Source organism: Octodon degus, unplaced genomic scaffold, assembly GCF_000260255.1.
Source record: "Octodon degus isolate 3935 unplaced genomic scaffold, OctDeg1.0 scaffold00201, whole genome shotgun sequence".
NCBI lineage: Eukaryota > Metazoa > Chordata > Mammalia > Rodentia > Octodontidae > Octodon > Octodon degus.
In genome coordinates this window covers 41,132-53,995 of record NW_004524777.1, presented here as the reverse complement: position 1 = coordinate 53,995, position 12,864 = coordinate 41,132, and the positions used below count along the sequence as shown (strand labels likewise).

The following is a 12,864-nucleotide window of genomic DNA, read 5'->3' as shown; positions in this document are numbered from 1 at the left end:
GTAAGCTGGAAAAGTGGGAAAGAAAGCCCAAAAATTAGAGGTTATCATTAAGGAATTTCCCTCCGTGGTTTAGTAGGACTGGAGCGAAGGAACAGCAGTGAGTGAGAAACAGGGGTGGGTGGGGGACCAACTGTGTTAATATTAATCCTTTAAGTCAGTCATACATCACACTTCTAGGTTAGGGTTAGACTGCCCTCAGAAAGAGTTTACATATCTTTTAAATATACTAAATCTATCTGATCTCTGTAGCACTGTCTCTTTGTGGTAAGTAGGTCAAGATGTGTTAGTCTCACTGCATGAAAATGGCAACTGTGATTTACTTCACATCACAGATTGAGTCAGTGGCAGAACTAGGCTAGAGCCAAGGTTTTAAGGCTCTGTATTACAGTTCATCTACCCCACCATTGCAAATAATCTGTACATAAAGTCATTTTCTGCAAGCCTTAAGTAGGAGACAGGAAAAAGGGGAGATTTCTACTTTAAAAAAAAAAGAACTTTTTAAAAAATTTTGTTCCATAATTTTATTGAGAGACAAATAGCAATGAGACAGTTTCAAATCAAATTGGTATGACAGTTTCAGTAGTTAACACATTGCAAACTCTCTTCCTAGTGGTTATTTGCTATACAAGATGCAGACATGATATCATATTTACAAACACTATTACAAGAAATCCCTCTATTCATTAAGAAAATGTAACTATATATCTATCCTAACCATTTTGAATACATAGATACAAAATGGATATTCATCTGTATGACCTTTTTGTTTAGTTCCATCATTTGAATATTACAGATGTGTTAACTCAGCAAACTATTCTAAGAGTCCAATATTCCATAATAGTACTGGGTCTTCTGCTTTACTGGCAGTGTTAGAAATCGTTGACCTGAGTCTCCTATAGCTCAACGTAACAGCATGGCTTTACTTCTTATAATTCGTTTTTAAACTTTTCTGCTGGATGGTTAAGACCAAGGTAAAGCAGTACCTATGCAACAAGAGTTGTAGCTTTTGGGTCTGATAAGGTCAGTGAAATTTCCTCAGGATTTATCCTGAGATCCTGTACCTCAGATTGTAGACCCTTTGTCAGTGTCAGCCATGTGGATGAGTCACAGCCATTGCTTGGCCAATGTGCTCTCTGTGAAAGGCTGAGAGAATGTTTTCTCTCCATGTGACTCTCCTTAGGCTCACTCTACATCATCGATCACTTTCCTCTTTGGCCCCATAATCTCCTTGATCAGAAAATTTGGGACACTGCTGAGTTACAAGTACTTTTTATGCTATTCATTTCCATACTTTATCACCTCTTTCCAACAGTTTCATTACTTCTCCTTATATCCCATCCAAAATAATATGAAGATTATACATTTAAAAACCATGAATAATGCTAAACTAGTCACCTAGGTACCTTCAAGTCTTCAAGGTAATCTAGTCCAATTTTCCTTATAAATCCTTTTAATGCCATACTTAAATTTATTTTTATAATATACTTGGAATATCTCTTATCTGAAATTGTTGGTATCAGAAGTATTTCAGATTTTTTTGGTATTTTAGAAAACTTGCATATACATACTGAGGTATCTTCAGGATGGGATGAAAATGTATTTGTATTGCATATACACATAGCCTATACATGATTTTATACAGTTTTTTTTCAGTATTCTTGAACTTTAACTGCAATCAGTCATGTGAGATCAAGATGTGAAAATGGTGGTGCTCAGAAAGTTACAATTATTTATTTCTTTATTTATTTGCTCCGAATGCCTTCAGGGCAGGTTTGGCTGACTTGAGTTGTGGAGATCGAACCCCAGCAACCTGAGCCTGACTGCTTTGCTGAAGCAGTCACTTAAAGAACTGAGCTAAGGGGCAGGCCCCAATGTCATTTATTTTTATACCAAGAATTTATGTAGTCTTCCCTTTTCTATTGACAGAGGCAGAGGGTTCATTATTGACCAATATGTAGCATAGCTGTACTAGTAGATTTGCTCTCAATATGAAGAAAACACTTTCTGTCTCCCTGGATTCTGGCTGTCTGCCTTGGGCTAAATAGACTTGATTCCCTTCTTTAACTTGTAATGCTACCAGAGTATGAATGGAGTACTTCCCCCACTGTATGGTGCCACTTTAGGTTCTTCTATGGTAAGTAGGGCACAGAACTAATGCCGATTTCATGAAGAATTATCCCATTAGTTTACAACATGATAGATTATTTATATCCCTATGTAGGTGACATATTTGTGATCTTAAATACTATATTCATGATTGGGAGGGAACTAGAAAGAGGAAGTAAATACTGAGATGGGCACCCACTTTTCTAACCGGAATGTGCTCTCTTCCCAGATCTCTTCTGCTCCTGAGAGTCATGCCTCATCATTCTCCCCAGACTCACTGGCCTCATTCCTATACTACACCAGCAGCAACAACCAGGAATATGGTGTCCACAACAACCAGTATTCTGCAATGGAATGTATTCTTTCTTATCCTACAAAGGACTGATTCCTCACGATTTTCCAAGGACTAGCTGGCAATATTGTTTGCTTCCCTGTTTCAGCCTGGAGACAGAAATTCCCTAGCCTGGAACTACTGGACATGTTTCTAACTTGACTTGGTTGTAGAAAAGAGAAGATGGAATGGCAATGAGTGGAAAAGAGTTTTCCTGCTTATGTTTTGGTCTTATGAGCATGAAGAAAGGAGGATTTCAGAACTTTATTAGCATCTACATAGCACTTAAGAGACAAAGTGAAATGATACTCGTTTAGCTCTTCTACAGTCTCTCTCCCTAATACCCCAACATACAAACACACATGCAAAGAGATTCCTCTTTGGAGAGACTTGGCACCATGATTCCAAAATCTTGTCCCATGAAAGCTCTATAGCTTGCCCATGTATTAGGGTCTTCCTTCTCACAAATAGGTCTATACTCTTCTTTAGTAGGGGTTCAAAGTAATGTCTTTTCCTTTTAAAATGGGTTTTCCTAAAGTCCTTTTCATTTTTATTTCTTTTTCCCTCTTGTCTCTTCTGTTGCTTGCTGATGCCTGGCCTCTGAGTCAAAGTGCATTCCTGAGATCTGGGAGGGGCTACTAAGGAGAAAATGTTTTCAGTGGGGTCTGTTGCTTGGGAATATCAGGGACCATTTGATGCTTTCCTGGTTTGGTGAAAGGCTAATCTATTTGTTCTGAGCCTTCATCACCAGTTTTATATGCTTCTTAGCATGAAATGGAATTCTTTTTATGGCCTTCTAATGGAACAGGAAAGATGAGACCCTCTAGCCTCAGGTATAAACATGAGGTGTAGAATAACACACTTAGATTGTTACCTACTCCTTCATAGTATATCAGGTTTAGAAGGAAGATCTGTTCAACTCAGCACAGCCACTGGCTACTTTGGGAGTAGTTGCAGTTTTGAATGATGGATAAAACTTGATTTGTAAAAATCAAAAATGAAAATATATGAAATTATCCTGGGTTAAAGATATTGGGTAGTGCCTGCCTAGCAAGCTCGAGGCCCAGAGTTCGATTCCTGGTACTAAAAAAGAAAATAGTAAAAGTAACACCAAAAATAGTCCCTTTGGAAAAAAAAGGATGTTGGATTCCACTACTTAGATGACTTCTGAACTTCACATTTTACAATATATTTTTACATTTGTCATCTCATTTTTTGTTGTATTTTTAGAGAAGGGCCTACAGGGTGTTCAGGATCTCACTACTAGATAAGACTCATAGTGACTTGCTTATTTACAGCCTGGCAAGAGCTGGGATTACAGGTGTGCCTCACCATGCCCAGTCTCAATTGTCATCTCTGCACTCTCCAGGGCAGGACCTACATGTCAGGCCTGGGGATCCAACCTCCGGCCCCTGAGCCTGCTTACAGGCACTTTAATCTGCTGAGCTATTTGGTTGGCCCTTCACCGGCTCTTTACACAGAGTCTGAAGTGGGGAATGCAGCAATTGCCATTTAGAGTTTTCAGAAGAAGAAGCTGAGCCCCAGAGATAGAAAGGGACTGCACTTAAGTCATTCTAACAAAAAGGTGAAAAGCAAAGCTGGAGTACTTTCACAGCCTCTTTGGTATTTTAAAATCTTTGTTTTCTGGAAAACATTGTCTTAAGTGGGAGGATGTTGGTTTTCTCATCAGAGTTGCTTCAGAAAACAACTATGCTTGGAAAGAAGAAGGGTAAAGGGACAAATAAGGTGCTTATGTCTGCATGTGAATGAGGGGAGGCTTTTACCTACCATAGCAAGCCATCTCTCTCTGCTTTCTGCCAGGTTCCCCTGCCCACTACCATTTGGCTGGTACATTATTTGCCATGCATGACCTCTATGAGAAAGTTACACCTTTCTTTTTGGCACAGCCGCACCAATGGTTCCAAAGTACCAGGGTGGAGAAGTCTCTCTACAATCTATCTTATCTCTCTTTGGCCCAGAGGTATGAAATTGGGGGCGAAGAATGGAGCCAGAGGTAACATCCATCCTTTTGGCTCCCACTTTCACCTCATTAATCCTTTGTGGAGTTTAAGAGTCTCTGAATTTAGTATGGGTTATTTGACGCTTAACTTTATTTGATGTTTACAAGAATCTTTAAAAGCTTTTGACAAGTAGATCATAGATATTTAATAAAAACTGTCAATAACAACACTTCAATGCTTTGCAGTCTTAAAATGTTCATTTGTAGGTCATGCATAAGGATGAAGAAACCAAATGAGGACCCAAACAATGATGATTTCCCCAGGATAATTCACATTTGAGAAAGACAGTCTGCCACACCCTTCCACTCCCAAACTCAATTATGCATCTCCTGATTGAGAGTGAGGCCAAGGAAAGGAAGGAGAGTAGAAACTGCACATGATAATATCAGAAGGAAAAATAAGGATATTTAAGGTCCCTCTTAAGTCATATTTCTTTCCTAGCCATTTCCTAAATGATCTGTAAAGATAAAAAAGAGCTGAGGAGATTAATGTAGGCTATTTCCACCACAAGCACAATCAGCTCATTTCATTGATTGTTAAATAATGCCAAAACAGCAGTAGCATGTTCCATTGAAACATGACACAAGATTTCATTGACATCTTGGTCAAACTGGAGCACAATGGAGGAGCTTTTTGCTTTTTGTCTTCAGTTCCCATTCCCAAGGTTCTATAAGAGTTTCTCTGCCTTCTTCCACATTCCCCTAATTCATGGCAATCCCTGGTTGTCTGGAGAGTCCTGTATTCATGCTTGAGATGCAATGATCCTGACTTGCACCATAAGGTTGGGCATGCAACCTTGCTCTAGTAGGGAGCAGGATGGTAGTTTACCTTCTTAGAACCTTACAGGACATTTCTGAGACAAGGTAGCCTTGCTTCTGGGGAATAGGTTCCCAAAACTACATCTGAGCAACCTCCCAAAGATGTATACCTATGAATTTCATTGGGTTAGGAGAGGAAAGAAGGCCTTTTTCTATTAATATGTAAGTAGGTACCAGTTAACCTACCAACCCCTCCTGTTTTCATTATTTTGAAGTGACTTTTTACCTTTAGCTGTTACCTATACACTTCATGACCAGAGAGAAACAACCTCCCTGGAGGTAATAATATTCTTTATTGTCTGAGAATTTTCCAAAGTTTACACAGCTAGTTCATATTCTACAAGTACTTGATGGTTAATTAAATACCTTAGGTAGAGTGCTTAACTATCACCTAGTCTTGACAAGGAATGTTCTCTATAGCAAGTCCACTACTTTTAGGATTTCATTAAACATGTCTTTGAAAACAGTTACACTGTGAACTGAATTCTGATTAAAAACCTTTAGATAACCCACTAATAAGACAGTTAAAGGCCCCTGATCAGTAGATTGTAAAAGAGAAAAAAAAATCCCATTGTACTGAGTGGTCAATTAAAAGAAACTGAATTGCAGACCTCTGCCAAGCAGCCTGACTTCATGCAGATGTTAGCAAATATGTGAAACCCAAAGTTTAGGCCTTGGTCTTTAGGTCCTTAGCTCTTTGCATTTTTTTTCTGGGACAGTTTATTCTTATCTTACTGGATTTATTTATTGTTTGTTTGCATTTTTAGGAAAGGGTCTACAGAGTGTTCAGGCCCTCACTGTTAGATTGGACTCATAGTGATCTGCCTATTTACAGCCTCCCAAGAGCTGGGATTACAGGCACTTTCCACCTTACCAATCTCAATTGCAGTCTCACAACAACCCGGGGGCAAGACCAGGAATGGCAGTCAGGCCAGGGGATAGAACCCTGGTCCCTGTGCCTGCCTGCAGGTGCTTTAATCTGCTGAGCTAATTGGCTGGCCCTTATCTCACTGGATTTAATTAGTCATATTGACATTTTCTGGTCCAGAGGAATAACAAGTACCCAATAGGTTGATTTAGCTTGAGTAGGCCCTGCATGTTAACTAAAGGTCTGATTCAAGTCCAAATATAGCATTGAGCCCCTATGAAAATGACAGTGATGATAACAAACTAATATTATAAAATGCCACTGTTACTACACTTTTAGTGTGCCTACTCATAACACAATGGGACTATACCCAGCATTACCTTGGTTCCAATTCTTTGAAGTTCAGTGATTAGAGTTGGCAAATGGAATAAAGCAATGAAGTTTGTTTTGCTTTGCTTTTTAAGGTATTTTGAATGAAAGTGAAATAAAGAAAGCTCTTTTTCTTTATAATTACTATTTGACCACAGCCAATCTCATATTTGAGCATTTGCTCCAAGAAAGTTCTTTTAAAGGTTTCCTTTTCAGGGGCCAGTGAGATAGTTCAGCAATCTGAAGCATCAGCTTAGGCAAGCCTAGCCAAGCTTAGGCAAGTGCAGGGACTATGATTTGATCCCCAGCACCACATGCCACACTAGATCCACAACCAGGGTGGGCTAAGCTGGCCAAACAAATAAAATAAAATAAAAAATAAAAAAAGTTTTCCTTTTCATGGCTTTTAGAGTGCGACCATCTTTGAGAACCATGTTTTTATGTCTTTTCCTCTTGCCACCTATTGGCTAGTGAAAGCATAGCATGCACTTTATAGAAAGATTTTCAACATACCCTGATACTAAACAATGGTTAACTTAATAATTAAATTAGTGAAAGAAAACTTTTCATTTATCATGATAAGTTACTGAGGATGATTTTTTTTCCTTTTTGCCTTTATGATTTTCTACCTCCATACATTTTGACTAGAGTTTTGCATAGTCTGGGAGAGCAAAATTCTTCTCTTGGGTCCTTAAACCCTAGTTAAGGGTGTCAAATACTATAGTACTATACTGATCAGAACACAACTTTTCACAGTGTGATGAGAAGACTTCTTGTCCCCTTTCTACCCTCATTATCAAAGTCTGGGGTTTTCCATCAAATATGGTTAGTTACAATGAATTATTTTTTCCTTATCAATGAGTGGCTTATAGGGACTTTGCTAATTTTGAGCAATACACATTTGTGGATATTGGTAAGATTGTATTGTGCAAATATTTCATAGTAGATAATAAATAGAAATACATTAAGTTCCTTGTTCGTTTCTCTGTCCTTAGAAAACCCAGGTGACTCATTTGGCTTCTGTGTCTTTGCTCAGTCAGTACATCAAGGAAGTGTGTTTCTCATCAGTGTATGTAGGACCAGGGTGGTAGGATTCATTTCACTGATAGTCCAGAATTTGGGGTTATAGTCTAAAATCTTCTATTTTTTAAACTGCTTATGAAATTTAGATCACTGTCTATATATACTAGAGCTCTATTAGAAACTCTTGTGTTCTAAATTAAAATTAATATTTCCCAAATAAAGGTGGCTTGAAGAGGACTGTAAACATATCTTCTGATGTCTACAAAATCTCAGGAGTTTGTATGTAGGTGTGTTTATTTTCAGTTTTGATCACACCATTTAAAAAATAAAGGCATATTTTCGCTGAACCAACTGAAAGATTCTTAAGAGTATTAGTATGCCATTTCAAGGTCTATATTTCTGCATGCAATTTCATTGGATTCAAAGGACCATTAAAGGAATATTATTTAATTTTACATTCTAAAATTTTCTATAATTTTATTTAGGAGTTAAGGGAATAAAGTGTGTTCCCATTTTTAATGTTCTCTGATGCCATCAAAAGTGCATGTCAATAAGGAGATAAGGAAATGAGACCCCTCATATATAGGTGAAGAAATTATAAAATGGTACAGCCCATTTTGAAAGCACTCTGACAGTTCCTCTGAAGGTTAAAGCTAAAACTAACATACTATCCAGTAACTCTACTAACTCTACTCCTAAGTGTACACTCAAGATATTAAAAACATATGTATACACAAAGTTTATATACAAATATTTGTACAAATGTTATTAGTGATACCAAGAAGTGGAAACACCCAAATGTTCATCAACTGTTGAAGAAATTAGTAAATTGTAATACATATATATAATGAGATATCATTTAAAAATTTTAGAAATTGAACTTCTGACGTCTAGTATACTGTAGCTGAACCTTAAGGCACACTAAATAAAACAATTCAAATACAAGACACCACATATTATGTGATTCTGTTTATATAAAATAGCCATAAATCGCAAACTAATAGAGAGAAAATAAATTAGTTGTTGCTTGAGATTTAGTGTGAGAAAAAGGATTAAGTATTAATAGGCATAAGAGATCTTATTTAGAGGAGAAAAATGTTCTAAAATTGAGTTATGGTAATGGTTGCGTATCTTATTTACTTTGTCATTGCAGGGACAAAGGACCTGATATGTACAAGTTAAAAATTGAAAGGGTTACTTGAGATTAAAGTTTTGTAGAGATTTTAGTCCAGTCAGCTATCTCCAAGACAGGTTGACATGGCAGTGGGGAAACAGCTCATGACAAGGCAAGCATGAAGCAATAATACTCAAAAGAATAGGATATATATCTTCTCACCAGGTTTCACCTCCCAACGTCAAACCCATTGCTGGACTAATCCAGTATCATGAACCTATGATCCAGAATCACACACCCATGGTCCAGTATTTTATATACACAATTCATTCATCTATTAAAAACCCCACCTATGAGTGCATGAGGTTTTGGGGAGGGTACATCTAGGTAGAATTTATAATATTGCACCATTCAATAATGTTAATAAAAGTCATTGACAGACACACTTCAAAAGTGTGACATTTATGACATATAAATTATACCATTAAAACTTTCCAAAAAATATTCTGTGGCTACTTATATGAGCAGATTTGTTGGTTGCTTTAGTAAAAAGCCTTTCCAGGGTTGGCTACCAATATATGTTCTCTCTCTCTCTCTCTCTCTCTCTCTCTCTCTCTCTCTCTCTCTGTCTGCACATTCAATTACTCAATTAAGAACAAAGGAAGAGATATAATTTAAGTTCTTTCAGTTATCTATTTTAAAGTATCTACATTGCCTGGAGAGAAGGAGAGGAAGCATCTAGGACGAACTTAGAGGAGAAAGATTTAGAGATACATCCCTCAGAAGAGATCAAGGACAGGAAACCACCACATTCTCAGGGGTGAATATAGAAAAAAGAACTATTAGGAAGGGAAAGTATCATCACAGATCACAGAAAATCACTGCAGAATGGGGAATGCATGGGGATTATCAGCAAATTTAGAGCCTGGAAATCTTTGTGCATCTGTGCTGATCCTGCTTTTGTGTAAGAAAAGTTCTCTTTTCAAATTTTAACCAGACATTATATTCTCATTTAATAAAATACGAAATTACATTACACAGTACAAGCACCAAACTCAGGGCCTTCATATTGAGCTACATCTTCAGTACTTTATTACTATATTTATTTAGTTTTATTATTTATTTATTTATTTATTTATTTATTTATTGCAGTATCAGGATTTGAACTCAAGACCTGGTGCTTGCCAGGCAGGTGCTTATGCTGCTGAGATATTTCAACTGTCCCTATTTATTTTGCTTTTGAAATAGTGTTTTGCTAATTCACTAACTTTAACAGACTGAGCATAAACCTGCAATCCCCCTTGATTAGATTTCCAAAGTGCTGAGATTAGAGTCATATGTTACCATAACTTGCTTCCCATTTCTATATTATATCTTACTCAATATCCCGGTATTTCTAAGTGGTAGGAGCTCTTTATTCTACTCATTTTGCAAAATAAGAAGTTGAACTGCAGATAGCTTTAATACTTTTCCTATAAGATAGCAGTGAGGGATGTGCTGGAATTCCAGCTCAAGTCTGTGATGCCTAAGCACATTCCAACATGCAACAGCTGTCTCTATAACAGGCCTCAGAAAAGGAAATGTTTGTCCCATTGAGTCCATCATTGAGCCAAACCTGGAAAACTACATCAGTCTTTTTAGGAGTTTTTAAGTGTCGCATAGTAGTGTCAAATTATCATCAGCTCATGATATGTTATCCATTCCTATGTAATCTGAGTGATTACACTGGCAATTGGCCAGAGAGTAATTAAAAAAGCATGTTAGGAATCCTGCTTTACTGATCTCTACCAATTATTAGCTGGAGCAAGTCCTTTCTCCATTTTCTGGACTGTATTAGTCAGTGCTTACTGGAGAAACAGATTTAGTGTAAGATACCCAAATATATAAGAATTTACTTGAATGGCTTACAATGGCCCACCACAGAATCAGGTGTGGACAAGTGCAATAGAACTGTCTGAAAACTAGAGAACTTAAGGATCAAGACAAGGCCCTAGGTCTCATTGTAGTGCTCTATGCAAGTATTAGGGGGCCAAGGGGTTTACAATGGAAGGTTGAAGGGTCTGTGCCGAAAGCCTGAAGGCTCTGCCCCAGAACATTGAAGGAACTGCGCTATAGGCTGAAGAGTCTGTGTTATAAACCAGGAAATGACGAAGACAGGACCTCCTCAAAAGAAACAGAAGTAGGCCTTCCTTTTTGGTTTCCCTTTTATACCATTCTGGTGTCAATCATCCCTATGTTGGGTCTTCCACACTGAGAACTACATGGAGTCAATTGAGTTGGTCATTTCTTCCTCAAGCTGACACAATGAGTTAACTACCAATTCTTCCCTTATAATTTTACAAGCAGACACATTAGTTTAAACCATAGTCTCCAGATACAAAGATGAGTTCATAATTATGCTGAAAATGTTATAACTATCCTCCATACAAATAGAAATACAGTAATTCCCTCCCCAGAACAGAAGTATGTTTTGGATGGTGCTTACTCCTAATATTTCTGAACTTGAGCATTACTTTGAACATTATAATCACAGTGAATATAATTCTTATGCATACCAATCAAAAACCAATATAGAATAGGAAAACCTCCACAGCTGTACTGTGTGGTACTCATTCAGTGGACCCTCTCCCTCACAAAAATCATTCAACTAGAACAATTCTGTGAAATAATGAAAATATCTTTTCCTAAGAGTTTATGACAAGTGGAGAAATATTTGCTTCAAAAATTTCACTAAATCACAGAAAACAGCGAAAGCCATTTAAGCTGCAGCTACCTTTCCAAGCTCGGTGTAATTAAATCTTCACTCCAGGCAGGTGCTGCCAAGAAATAGCTTGTGTTCTACAACCAAGTCTAGGTGTTTCAGTTAATTTTTTCATTTCAAAGACAAAATACCTGATTCACAAAGTTAAAAAAGGAAAGGCTCAGTTTGACTCAGCTAGTAGAAGTTTCAGTCCATAATCATCTAGCTCCAAGGCAAGGCAACATGGTAGAGGGGCCTCACAGAGGAGAAACAGTCCTTGGCATAGTATCCAATGCTGGGATAATGGATGTGAGTGCCAAAATAGCCTGAATGCAATATAAGGAAGGGAGAGAACTCTGTTTTTGTTGTTACTGCTGCTGCTGCAACTGCTCTCCCCTTTTTGCTCTTGCTGGTTCACAGCCATCAACTGCTGCCCTCTTCCATGTACCACTCTGCTTTAGAGTCAGCTGAGTGTGGACTAAAATGTCCACAAACTGTGAGCTAAATAGACCCTTCCTTCTTCAATTTTGGGTGTCAGGTATTTTGTCCCAGCAATGAGAGACAAATAACAGACATAGCAAGACAGAAGGCAGCAAACAGCAAAGGAGTAGTAAAACAGCAGAAGCTACAACAACAGCCTTTTTCTGGCCTTGTCATGGTCTAACCAGGCTGTAAGCCTTTTGACTATTGTTGCTCACAACCAGCATATGGCACCTTAATCCCAGAATCCCACAGCCTAGATCCACTCACTTGAGAAACCCCTCAACTCTGGCCCCAGAAGGGTTTAGAGAGAAGATACAAGTTGTAACAGTAGGCTTATACTTTGTAACAGTATACTGTAGGCTTACAGTATTTCCAGGAAGGGAAAAGCAATGACATTTATATAGAGTTCTAGTTCTGAGTTTCATAGACTATTCCAGGCCATTGTGGCCAAGAAGTATTAGCATATCCTGATGGCACCTTCCCACAGGTAAGGGAAAATGGATTTTCAGACTGACCAGTGAATACTACTATTCTGCAATTGCTCCTATATCAACTCACTCTTCAGATGAATGATCTATGATTGGAGAAGCAAAGCAAGACAAGTAAAAACTGCCAGCCTCATTCAGTTCCTGGATTATAAAGAAGAAGCATGACTCCAAAAAGTGGTCTAATATGAGAACTTGTACTGTGACGTCATGTACCTCGGTAGTGTCCCAAATTTTCTGATCAAGAAGATTATGGGGCCAAAGAGGAAAGTGATCGATGACGTAGAGTGTGCCTAGGGAGAGTCACATGGGGAGAAGACACTCTCTCAGGCTTTCACAGAGAGCACATTGGCCAAGCATCGGCCGTGACACATCCACATGGCTGACACTGCCAAAGGTTCTACAATCTGAGGTACAGGATCTCAAGATAAATCCTGAGGGCATTTCACTGACCTTGTCAGACCAAAAAGCTACAACTCTTGTTGTACAGGTCCTGCTTTACCTTG

The 12,864-nt window shown here is 38.1% G+C and overlaps 1 protein-coding gene across 3 annotated transcripts in view; it reads left to right on the top strand.

The window, feature by feature from the left end:
- Eda2r (ectodysplasin A2 receptor) overlaps positions 1–3,688 on the top strand; it is a 48,852-nt gene extending 45,164 nt beyond the window's left edge. For all 3 annotated transcript variants that reach the window (XM_004644510.2, XM_023704719.1, XM_023704720.1), the window contains exon 7: positions 2,336–3,688. The gene's annotated coding sequence lies outside the window, so the exon portion shown is untranslated. The remainder of the gene's footprint in view (positions 1–2,335) is intronic.
- The last annotated feature ends 9,176 nt before the right edge of the window (positions 3,689–12,864 follow it).